The 13690-nt window shown below is 45.3% G+C and overlaps 1 pseudogene; it reads right to left on the bottom strand.

Annotated features, from left to right (window-relative positions):
• LOC141350217 (disco-interacting protein 2 homolog A-like) overlaps window positions 1–12667 on the bottom strand; it is a 28120-nt pseudogene extending 15453 nt beyond the window's left edge.
• Between the last annotated feature and the right edge of the window lie 1023 nt (window positions 12668–13690).

Below are 13690 nucleotides of genomic sequence, written 5' to 3'. Positions count from 1 at the left end.
ATTAAAATTCTTGAGACTCAAAAACAACACAAATATTGCTCACTGTTCTGGAGATGGTCTTAATTCTGATCATCAATTAATCTTTGCTCAAACGTTTTATGAAGAACTTCCAAAGCATCCACAGCCGAACTCATTAAATGTCCAATGTTGCTTTGATTCATCGCTGTGCAGTCCGTGAACTTGTACCAAAGTATTACATTTTCTACAAACAAACACAACTCAGGATAAATTACAAGTGTAACAGTTGTGAGAGACTCCTGCTGCTCCGGTAGAAACCATAGACTGGTAGAAACTGTATCCTTGCGCCTGAGTGTGAATTCTTGTAGTTTAAATGTTTTTCATCTTTATAGTTGTAATTTTAAAAGTCTGCCTATTTTAGCAAAGATTATTTAAATTATGAGTTTATATTATGTGAAAAAAATCACAATTAAAAACATTTCAAGCAGGACTACTTTGTCAAGCGTAATGTGTCATAGCAGTGAGTAGATCTCCTTATATGAAACACCTGACTACACTAATCAGACTCCTTTCAGAATGTTTGAATCATTTCTTTAATTAAACACACTAACAAACTGATGAACTTTCTGACATTTCTTATTTTCACTCATGCTCAGCTGTGCAAATTAAAATTAATAATTGGCAGGTAAACATTATAAATATCACAATTAAATATAAACAATAATGCATTTTTATTTAAAATGTTTTATACTGATCAGATCATATCTGTGATATTATTTGCTCTTTGTATAAAAGTGACTATCAACCATAAGTAATAATTTTAAGAGTTTGTAATAATTTTAAGAGTTAAAATGTATTTTAATCATGAAAATATTTTGCCCACATAGGTCCCATATGGGTCCCATATTATCATCCAACATGGGCATACCTATATGGGACCCACATAGTCAACCCACATGGGACCCATATATATTGCCCATGTTAAGCCCATGGCCACATGAAACCCATGTTGCCCATATGGGACCCACGTGGGACCCAAATATCAATGTTAATTAAATGTAAAAAATAATGCATTTTTATTTAAAGTGTTTTATACTGATCAAATCATATCTGTTATATTATTTGCTCTTTGTATAAAAGTGACAATCAACCAAAAGTTATTATTTTAAGATTGTAAATGTATAAAGATGTATTTCAAGCATAAAATTATTTTGCCCACATAGGTGCCATAAGGGCCCCACATTATTATCCCACATGGGCAAACCTATATGGGGCCCACATAGGGAAACCCACATGGGACCCACATATATTGCCCATGTGAAGCCCATGCCCACATGTAACCCATGCTGCCCAGATGGGACCCACGTAGGGCCCACATATCAATGTTGGCTGGGCAAAGTGTCTATCAAGCTACACTGTGGTCTTACGTTGTAATCTAACCATTATAAAACTTTGTTTCATTACATCGTCCATGCATCATCCACGAAAATGATTTCTGAGTCCTGTCAGGTGGATTCAACAGTCAAGACTACAACTCCCATCATTCCACACTATTTCACAGCATCATCAACCTGCGGCCGTTGTTTAGTGACCTCTAGAGGCGAAAATTACATATTGTATCTTTAGGGTTAGCAACAGCGTTGGGTGTTAATTTAAGCGAAGCATTTATGTGCTCATGCACACACAGACACAGCAAGGTCTTAAAAGCATCATGTCAGGCCATGCAGATGCCACAGGGTCTTGTCTGGGTCACAGTACCTGCTCAGACAACGTGCCCAGTCTGTTGGGCTGATGAGAGGGCATAAGACAACAAATACACACAGACATACACACAGTTAATACACACACACACACCACAGGTACACAGACATCCATTCAAACACTTTACACCAAGAGCAATGTGATGTGAAACTGCTCCACAAATATTTGTGTCACGCATGACAGAGATTTTTGTTGATTAGGTGAAGAAAATCAAAGCACGTGAATGACCAGAGAAGAAAAAGACAACCTATAATCTTACAAAACGGGTTATTTAAAGTGCACCTATTTCATTGCTAAAGAACAACGTTATTTTGTGTATTTGGTATAATACAATGTGTTTGTGTGGTTTATGGTTAAAAAACTGATTATTTTCCACATACTGACATTTTTGTAGCTCCAAATATCCTGCCTTCCTTAAAAACGCTTTGATTTTGTACAAAACTCATCGATCTGAAAAGCGTCCCTGATTGGCCAGCTAATCTGTACGTTGTGATTTGCCTGAATACCTCTGACGTCAGCTTGAAAAGTGACGCTCCTTACCATGTTTGAAAGATTCGCTCACAATGCAATGCTAACAGGAGTTAACTTACAGGCTGTGGAGGAATTATGATAATGTCGGTCTCTCTACATCACCAATCCCAGGAAGTAAACTGTTGCCTACAATCCGTGTGTTTGTTGTAGTCCAAGAAAAGAGATTTACGTTGATTTACTCGCGTCATCTTTTACTTTGGGGTTTTTGCATATCTTTAACATGTACTAATACACACCAAAAGAAATGTAAAAAAAAATCGAACCATAGTTGCTCTTTAATTGGCTGTAACGCAAAAACAGCTGCCTCACCTGAAGACAGATGGCCACGTTGACCCGACAGCCAAATGTTGTGCTGACAGCGCGGCTGGACAGACCCAGATCTTTGAAGATCTTGGAGAAAGACTGAGTGAGAGCGATACGAGGACGTTCCTCAGCCACCACCATACTTACACACGACAGATTCACGTTCCTTAACTGCAGAGACAGAGAGAGATGAACAAATCAAATACAGGTAACATAAGTTAATGTCATGTGCTGAAACTATTACAAACTCAATTAGAAAGAACTGAATATAACAAATATTAGACCGGATAAATAGACCGATCCAATTTATTCATCACTAGGGAGAAAGTTACAGTTAATGCAATATCAGGGTATATGCAAAAAGTATGCAACACACCCCCAACACAACACTTTTGGCAAATAAATGGATGCATTTTCAGTTTATTTAAGAATGTTTTAAATACTGACTCAATGTAGATCATGTATATTGCCAAATTAGGTAGGCCTACCTTGAGTAAAAAAAAGTATAATGGACTTTTTTCTTTAAAAGATGAGCTCTTGCCACTTTTGACAATGCCGTGAATGCTGAGTTGTGAAATCGAACTAACAAATCTGAAGCCCTCTCATTCACATAAAGTACACAACTGACCCGCAAGGCTTCGGTCTGTGAGCCCAGTCCTTTGGTGCACATCTCCATGACAGAGTATGAACAGAAGGTCACTCGCACTTTATACTGACTGACAGCTGACAACCAGAGAGAAGCGTTGCTCTCCAACTCCAGAGGAGGAACCAGAATGGACTGATGGCCTGAGTACACACTGCCAACAGAGACAACATTTACATTTTACTGCATCGCTTTCCGACAGAAACCAACACATACTGTACTGTACACAATGAGTGTGACGTCACCTGCAGAGGCACCAGAGAGCGAAGCCCAGGCCGCAGTAAGGATCCAGGCAGATGGCGATCTGTCGTGAAGGATACAGCTCACACTGAAGTTTAAAGGAATAGTCTACTCATTTTCAATATTAAAATATGTTATTACCTTAACTAAGAACTGTTGAATCATCCCTCTATCATCTGTGTGTGTGCACGTAAGCGCTGGAGCGCGCTGCGACGCTACGATAGCATTTAGCTTAGCCCCATTCATTCAATGGTACCATTTAGAGATAAAGTTAGAAGTGACCAAACACATCAACGTTTTTCCTATTTAAGACGAGTAGTTATACGAGCAAGTTTGGTGGTACAAAATAAAACATAGCGCTTTTCTAAGCGGATTTAAAAGAGTAACTATATTTTATGGCGTAATAGCACTTTTGTGAGTACTTCGACTCGGCGCAGTAACACCCTCCCTCTCCCATTATGAGAGTGAGAAGGGGAGCGGACTTTTCAGGTGAGTCGAAGTACTCCCAAAAGTGCTATTACGCCATAAAATATAGTTCCTCTTTTGAATCCGCTTGGAGAAGCGCTATGTTTTGTTTTGTGCCACCGGGCTTGCTCGTGTGGCTGCTCGTCTTGAATGGGAGGAACGTTGATGTGTTTGGTCACTTCTAACTTTATCTCTAAATGGTACCATTGAATGAATGGGGCTAAGCTAAATGCTATCGAAGCGTCACAGCGCGCTCCAGCGCTTACGTGCACGCACACAGATGATAGAGGGATGATTCAACAGTTCTTAGTTAAGGTAATAACATATTTTAATATTGAAAATGAGTAGACTATTCCTTTAATAGAGCGACACAAGGCACTGGTGGCAGCGTGAGACATCTGTGAGAAACACACAGTAGTGTTTAACTGCCATTAAAACTTTCTTTACCGTCACTTGGTTGATGACAGGTTTGAGCGGGTACCTTAACCCCGGCGAGGATTCCCGTCGTGGACACGCTGAAGTCCAGGTAGGCTAACGTCTCAGGGTTGGGCGGTTTATAGATCTGAGGAACTCTCTTTCTTGGCAGATCATCTGAAATTCGTTGAACACATGAAGACATTCGTACACACAATGGGCGTGAGACACAGCAGCATAAATGACAGAAGATTTTCTCACCCGTGTCCAGTATCAATGGCCAGGATTTAATATCCACGGCAGCCGCAGCTTCTTTGGACTTCAGTAATTTCATTATTGCTTGTGTCGTCAGAATACACACAGACTTACTAACCTGTTAAACACACACAGCCACGTAACATTACATTAGTCATCATTAAAGACATCTACAGAAAATTACCCCAAGAGACCTTACATTACATTATTAAAACTATTGAGAAATAGTTAAAGTCTGTGTAAAGTCCAATATTTAAAGCATCCATAACACACGCTGTTTCTGCTTATCTCATATTAATCTGAAGTACCTATAGAGTAGTAATACATCCTTAATATGTCTAAATTTGAAGAGTCTTCAGTTTGACCATATTTATAAAAGACAGATCAGCTCTATTGAATGTTTTTGAAAAATGTCACGCCAGGAAACAGGAGTCAGGATGCATGTGCAAAGTTCAAAGTAAATAAATAACATTTATTAATAAAACCAAAAACAAACACGGGAACCAAACAACGGGCAGAATAAATAAACAGGAACAGACAGGATGGAGAAAAATGGCGACAATGATCTGGCAGTGAACATACAACAAACAAGGGCTTAAATAGACAGACTAAATGACATACAGGTGTAATGAGGTAAGTAATCAATCAATGAATGTCCAGGTGACAACAATCGAAACAAATGCAAAACATGTCACGGATCTATCGTGACATAACTCCCCCCTAACGGAGTGGCTCCCAGACACTCCACACGAAACATAAACAAAAGTCTCGGAGGATGAATCCAAGGGAGGTAGGGAGGGTCCGGAGGCCCCGGCAGAGCCGGCAGAAACCGCAGACCAGAGCGAATCCGGCGAAAACCGGAGCAGCCAACCTGGCACGCACCAAACATTCCCAACCGGCCATCACAGGGGGCAACGAGAATGTGGCCGACCCAGGAACCAACTCGGACCATCCCGAGAGACAGTCTCGTGCACGGCGGCGACCACCACGTGGAATACTCGAGCATGGCAGTGGCTGTACCGAGAGAAACAGCAGACCAGAGCGGATGCGGTGAAAACCGGAGCAGCCAACCTGGCACGCACCAAACGTTCCCAACCGGCCATCACGGTGGGCGACGAGAATGTGGCCGATCCGGGAACCAACTCGGACCATCCCGAGAGACAGTCTCATGCACGGCGGCGACCACCCCGTGGAATACTCGAGTGTGGCAGCGGCTGTCCCGAGAGCTGAATGGAGGATGGTGACGAACTGTCCCGGAACCGACCCAGAAAACTCGATCCCCACGGGAACCGACTCAGTAGATTTCAACCATATGGGAACCGACTCAGGAGACTCGAATATTACAGGAACCAACCCAGAAGACTCGACCATAAGGGGAATCGACAAAGAAGACTCAAACGTTTTGAGGACCAACTTAGAGGACTCAACCCTTGCAGGAACCGGCTCATGTCTCGGTGACCACCCCGTGGAAATACTCGAGCGTGGCCACGGCAACTCTGAGCTCAGCCTGGAGTTCCGAGTGCTTCCTCTCAGCCAGCTCCATTGGAAATCGGGGCCCTGCAGACGAAGGATCCCGACTCCCACTGCTCCCCCTCAAAAAATATTTAAGGGGAGCTCCCCTCCAAGAACTTGCTGCGTCCTTGATCGGCCGGATCATTCTGTCACGCCGGGAAACAGGAGTCAGGACGCATGTGCAAAGTTCATAATAAATAAATAACATTTATTAACAAAACCAAAAACAAACACGGGAACCAAACAACGGGCAGAATAAATAAACAGGAACAGACAGGATGAAGAAAAATGGCGACAATGATCCGGCAGTGAACATACAACAAACAAGGGCTTAAATAGACAGACTAAATGACATACAGGTGTAATGAGGTAAGTAATCAGTCAATGAATGTCCAGGTGACAACAATCGGAACAAATGCAAAACATGTCACGGATCTATCGTGACAGAATAAACACTACCCCCTGGAGGCGTCCAGCGGGAGGAGCGAGTCACAAGCAAGCAACACACACAAAACATTATCCCACTATCTCTGGATAATTTATGATTCACTACATATTTGTGTTGTTTACATTATAAGCACTTACGCGCCTGAATTCCAACAAAACACAGACATTTGATGCAGTTTACCGCCTGTGACTCATGACCCGGTTGGGAACGGCCCATTTCAACAAAATCCAGCAGTTAAAACAAACACACACGCAAAACGCAGCTGCTACCCCAGATAAACAAACTATATCCATTGTTTCCATAATGCTGGCTTACTTCTCCTTAAATCCAAAAACTTCGTTTTATGTGCCATTGTTGAGTCTTAATATAAAACAAAGCTGTCGCGTGCAGTGATGCCTGTGACTTCTACTTGAAAGAACAATGCTAATAAGCATTATCATTCACTCTCACTATAAAAGGAATATGGGGGTCAATGATACCTAACAGGTACCCATGTTGGTACCCATGTCCAAAACTTGTAGAAAAGAGATGTGAGTTTGGTCCAAAAAAACTCTGCTTTTTTGACACTTTGCTTATGTTTATCATGAGGATTACAGTACAACTCTTTAACTGTGTTAATAAGTCAGAATGCATAAAATAGCATTAAAATATGTGTTCTCAGTTTCTCACACCAAAGAAAAATGTGTTATTACTTGGACATGAAATAAAAAGGCCAACTCTGCATTCTCTGCTCTCAAACTGTGGGGGCGTGTCCTCTGTCTGCGCTGAAACCAAGCCCACTCGCGGGACAGCTGCCATCTCTTTTAGACCTTCAAATACAGAAAAAATTGTGCAGAAAAAATTCCCGACATGGCTTTACACAAACTTTAATATTGGAAAATGTATACCAATGTATCAAACCGAACTACAGTATAGCTCTTTAGGATTTGTGTCAGTGGTGACATACAGGTCAAATATGTTTTATTAACTAATCCTGGCTGATGATAAATACAGTAATGTGTGCTGCTGTGTTACCTTCACAATCATTTTAACCGTTGGCAGTGTGGTGGCAAGTTCTGTGGATGAGGAGGTCTGACCGTCACTGGAACACAGCAGGCATACAGACAACCATAGAAAGTGGCGAGCAGATCAATACCTGGAGAAGAAGAATTATCATATAACCCAAGAGCTTTAAACCTAGAGTAATGGTGTGTTCACACTAGGGATGCACCGAATCCAGATTTTTTAGGTTCGGACAAATCCCGAATCCACCGTTTAAGATTCGGCCGAATCCGAAACCGAATACCGAATCCTACTTGCATCCTTATTCCATTAACACAGTAAAACACATTAATGAATTATACAATGTCCACAGCAGTGTATTTTTCATTTTATTTAAATTTAACTGTACATTATGCCAGGATGACAAGTTGGGAAACTATTTTGACAATTACCATAAGCCTATGCATAATGAAAGCGATGCGTTGCGACACGCTCGTTTTTCCAATAAGCAAGCATCTCCTCGCTGAAAAACTATATTTAACTTTGAGTGAGAAGCTCCGCTCTTCAATGTCAGTTTTCACACGGCCGTCCAATTACAATGGAGGAGGGGCGGGACATTACCACAGCAACCAACCGGCTCACAGCTGAAGCATCACAGCTACCAAGCGCTCGGCTGAAAAACAGCTGGCATTTGGCATCCTCAAGGCGTTTTCAGCCGTGTTTAAAAGTTTTGGTGTGTCTGCCCCTAAGGCTCACCGTAAGAAAAAGCTCATCTCCACGTCAGCTCCCGATATGAGTATTGATCGGCCCCGTGACGTCGACCAGCGTTGCGGATGCCTTGGGTTCGGTTTGGTGGAAATAATTTAGGATTCGGCCGAACCCGAACCCGGTCAATAAGCCCAGTATTCGGCCGAATCCGAATCCGAATCCTGGATTCGGTGCATCCCTAGTTCACGCCTGACGTGGAAGAGGTGGAAAGCGCAAGTGATTTACATGTTAAGTCAATGCAAAGGCGTGAATAGGCATCCTGTGTCGCGGTAAGCGCAGATGGCATGTTCTGTGCAATTGAACGTTGCCACGTGATCCGTGAGAGATAAAAAATCTTAACTTTGGCAAATTTTCACACCGCGTTAACCAATCAGGAGCTTGCTTTAGCAGTGATGTGATTATAGAAGTGAGCGGAGACAGAAAAACAAAACAACAATGGAGGACAATCATCATCGCTACATGAGACATCTTCGTACTTTTACAGGAATTAAAAGGATATTGTTCGGAAGAAAGTGAGTGAGGAGGTCGAACAATCTTGTAAGTTTACTCAATTTGAGCTATATAAGCTCCTCCAATTACACAAATTTATGCGTGAATGTCTCAAATGACTAGAATTTCACGTGCGACTTTCATGGGCGAATAAAGTGAGTAAACTCAAAATGTTCAAGCGTTAAACTACGCAGGAATAGCGCGTTTTTGCCGCCTCTTCCGCGTCTGGTGTGAACACACAGTAAGAATAACATTTAGAAAATTTTAGCATTAGAATTTAGTTAATGCAAGTTAATATAACCACCAAACTATCAGCATCAGCAGACATCAGTCTAAATATGCCTAGCCGATGCGCGACCAACGACCACCGGCTGAACCAGGTTAATCCGCTTACCCGCTTCCTATCCCTACCGTATCTATATATATATATAAATATATTAATTTCTCCCGAGGGTTTTTGTCCTTCTAGGAGTTTTTCCCACCGGGTTTTCTCCTAGGGGGTTTTTTCGTTCCAGTGAGAGTCACACAACTTTGGCTTAACTTAGCACTTTACTGTATACGTTACATTATTAATACGCTTGCTTGTACGGTTTAACCTTAGCTGCTATATTCTACTTCTTATATTATCTATTGATTTTCTGTGTTCTCCTTTATATCTTATCATGTAAAGCTGCTTTGCAACAATTAACAATTGTGAAAAGCGCTATATAAATAAAATTGAATTGAATTAAATTGAATAATCGTCTATCTGTATCTATGGAAATTTTTTAAGTCCGTGTATCTCTAATTTATTCGGTTCCCCCCCTCTCTCGTTCATTCTCATCAGGAGGAAAAACAAGTGCTACATGATCTCCAGTGTTGAGTCGACCTCTTTCCATCAGAGCTACAGCCACACGCTCTGCTCGCTTGTGTAGCTGAACACATGAAGAGGAGCTGGACACGGTGCCCTGACACACAAACACACAAGAGGACGGTGAATACACAAACACTCAGTAAATGTCCTGTATATGCTGAGAGTTCCCTTTCAATCGGTCACTACGACGTCACGTCGTGACCGACGAATTGGGAACCGCTTCGCGGGTGACCTATCTACTTCGAGAACTATAAGAAACGCCAATGAACTTGGCATGCAGGTATTTGCATAATGCCGGCGCCGCCCCGCCAGGTGCGTATATAAGGCGCAGGTGCATAATACCAAATCAGCTTTATTGCTTCGAAGCCGACAGACATCTGCTCTCGAGAAGCTGTTTAAACTGATCTTCGTAGATCCTGTCTCTAAAGAGGGAAAAGAAAAAATCTCAGCTTGCTGAAGTTGGTTGGGCAAAGACACCTCAGCGGAGGCTCGCAGTGTTTTCTCCACCCTTCTCTCTGTCTCTCTCTCTCTCTGTCTCTTTTTTTAGGACTTGAGTTCGAGTGAGTGCGTTTGCCTCTCCCTGTGTGTTTCACCAGCTCGCACAAAAGAGTGATTTCCCTGAAAGAGCAGCACGTTTGAGCTTTGTGTCTTTTTAAAGACAGCCACTCATTCGTGTCACGGTCGGGGTCGTCTTTTTAAAGATGGATTTCCGTCCGTGCTCCGTTTCTGGATGCGGTGTGTTCATTGCCCCCCGGGATGGCCACGAGCGTTGTCTTTCGTGTCTGGGGCTCCAGCACGCAGAGGCAGCATTGCGTGATAGCTCATGCTCCGTCTGCGAGGGCATGACTATGGCGGATTTGCGGAGACGGGTGTTGTTCCTCCGGCAACGGCCCCCGCCTTCCAAGTCTGGTGCTGCTAAGGGCGCAGCTACCAGACTTGCGAAGGATGATCTCCGTATAACGGTGCTGGGTTGGTCTGCTGGTTCGTCCAGTAGCTCCCAGCGCCCTGATCCGTTGCCAGCGGAGGTCCCGATGGAGACGAGCGGCCCGTGTTCTACGGTGTCCTCGCGCTCTGTCGAGCCTCCACCCGACGCGATGTCCACCGTAACGTCGGAGGGGTGGTTGTCAGCCTCAGACGTCGATCCGGATCCGCTCCCGCCTTCGGGCCAGGTTGCGGCTTCTGCGTTCGACCCCGAGATGGCAGCCATGCTTGCTCGGGCGGCGGAGGCGGTCGGCTTGGAGTGGACTAAACCTCCCCCACCCGAACCGTCCCGCCTTGATGATTGGTTCTTCGGGGGTGCCAGGGCTTCTCAGTCCTCGCCCCCGGTGCCTTTCTTCCCCAAGGTGCATGAAGAGCTGACGCGGTCGTGGAAAACCCCGTTTTCCACCCGGAACTGGCCGTTTCAGCCTTCACCCCCACCTTTCTCGAGGATGGAGATGCCAAGGGGTACACTGGTATCCCGTCAGTGGAGCGGCCGGTCGCGATGCAGTTGTGTCCGGCCGGTGTCGCTTCCTCCTGGCGGGACCAGCCTACTCTCCCCTCACGGGCCTGTAAGCAGTCTTTGGCGCTGACCGGTGCTGCTTACAAGGCTTGTGGGGAGGCAGCCTCTGCCCTGCATGCCATGGCATTGCTGCAGGTTCACCAGGCTAAGGCTCTGAGGGACCTGCACGCGGGAGGTCACGACTCAGCGGAGTTCTCCAGGAACGCCATCTCTGGCTGTGTCTGGGGGACATGAAGGATGCTGATAAGACCCGGCTCCTGAATGCTCCGCTTTCCCAGACCGGCCTGTTCGGCAAAACGGTCGAGGAGTTTGCCCAACAATTCTCCGCGGCCAAGAAGCAGACTGAGGCCATCGCTCATGCCACGTCGGAAGCATCCTGCGCCTGCCCCGTCCACGTCGCCGCCTCAGCCTGCTCCTCGCCGAGGGCATCCTGCGGCGGCCACCTCCGTTCCTCCCCGGGGCTCTTCTAAGAAGCGAGGAACCGGTCGTCAGCAGCCCGCCCCCCCGCTCAGCCCGCTTCGAAGAGTGGAAAGAGGAGATCGAAGCGGCCCTGAGACGGGCGACCTAGAGATGGAGGGGATCGCTCTTCGGGAGATGGTTAAGGCACCACTCCCCCCACCGGAGGAGGGCCGGTTGGGGAATCTTTTGTTTCAATTTTCTGTTCCGCCGACTTTTCAGTCGGCACCCACAATTTCACAAAAAGAGCGAATTCAACTTCCATCTCTAGGTCTTCAGATGAGCGCCGGAGACACGAGCGGGATCATAACCCCCCCTCGTTCTCCGACTCATCAGAGGAGAACGAGAGCGACGCATGGGCTCATAACCCCACCGCGCTCTCCAACTTTTCAGGCAGTAGGAGACAGTTACGGGCTCATAACCCATCGTCTTCCTCCTCCTTCGCCAGAGGGTGCATCGAGTGGTGTGAGGTGTCTTCAGCAGAGCCTCCCTTACCCGCCCACCCAGCAACGGACTCAGGTGAGTGTTATCACACACAACACTGCTGTCGGTGCGGCCAATACACACACACCGGCGATCACCTCCGTTGCGCCGCCGCGGGTACACAGATCGTGCCTTTAGTCCCCCTTGCACGGTATCTGGGGGCGTGGGAACAGCTTCCCAGCCCGTCGTGTTGGCTTTTACGCACGATTCGTCTCGGCTATGCGATCCACTTTGCCCGGCGTCCCCCCAAATTCTCCGGCGTTCGTTTCACTGCGGTGAGAGCTGCCGATGCGCACGTTCCCCTGTGCGGAGATCGCTGTCTTATTGGCGAAGGACGCGATCGAGCCGGTCCCTCCAGCCGAGATGAGGTCGGTGTTTTACAGCCCTTACTTTATTGTACCCAAGAAAAGCGGTGGCTTGCGACCGATCCTGGACCTGCGTTCGCTGAACCGTGCACTTCACAGAATGCCGTTCCAGATGCTGACGCCCAAACGCATATTTCCATGCATTCGTCCAAACGATTGGTTAGCATCTATCGACCTGAAGGAAGCGTACTTCCACGTATCGATTCTCCCCCGACACAGGCCTTCTTCGTTCAGCCCACATGTCCCGGCAGTTTATGTGCCAATGCAGCTGGGTTGTCGTCCAGACCCCCGAAGCCGCCAGCCCATCGTACGTGGCCCCCCACCCCGTGTCTGAAGCATCTGTGCATACTATTGCATGCCTGGAGACCTGTCTCAGAGGCACACCGGCTCGGAGAAACGCACGGTCTGACCACGGAGTGAAAGTGCGACGACACGCAGGTGTAATGATAATTATTACAATATTTGTTTCTAACCAGAGGCTCACGACCACTATCATAAAACAAACTGACCGTCTTCTCCAATGATAGCTTTGTATAATCGTGACATAACTTAATATGCAACTTAGATAGATTAATATTGAAATAACCAGAGGTTGAGGCTCGTCTGATTTAGAGTGGTCAGACAACATTTACATGTTACTCTAAACAGGAAATTAGCCTCCACGCATCTAATTTAACTTAAACTAGCGCCAAGTGCTAGTCGGATCTCTAAAATCCTCCGCTGATGTACTACTATGCCATCTAGTCTGGGATTTTAGTCCGTAAAAAACTAGCCTGATTTCCAGACGTTGCGGAAACAAGGATACATCGTAATTGACTAATCATGTCAATAACTTTCGTAGCCACAGAATAAATCCAAACATAACAATTTATTAACCAGGTAAGAAAATCACAATTCAAGCCAATTCAAAATTCAATAAAATATTAAAACTGCAAGCAGTGATGGAAGGGCCCTCGCACACCTGACACCGCCACGCCGTGGCATAAGAATTAAAGGGAACAGTAGTAAATAGGCATTTAAGCATGTAAACATAGGTGAACCATTTGAAAGTGTAGTATAATGTGCCACATTTCCTGTTGCTAATTACAAATGACAGCGAGGTAGCATCGTGTAAGATAGCATGAGAGAGAGAGAGAGAGAGAGAGAGAGTGAGTGAGCGAGTGTGTGTGAGTATGAGTGACTACATGTAAATATTGGCACGTAGATGTGTTCTGTCCAGGACTCTTATCAATCATGTGAAGTTTGGGACAAATCCGACATTGCA

This window comes from Misgurnus anguillicaudatus, chromosome 17, assembly GCF_027580225.2.
Source record: "Misgurnus anguillicaudatus chromosome 17, ASM2758022v2, whole genome shotgun sequence".
Taxonomy (NCBI): Eukaryota; Metazoa; Chordata; class Actinopteri; order Cypriniformes; family Cobitidae; genus Misgurnus; species Misgurnus anguillicaudatus.
The sequence above is the reverse complement of the archived record's forward strand: the minus strand, read 5'-3'. Positions and strand labels throughout refer to the sequence as shown.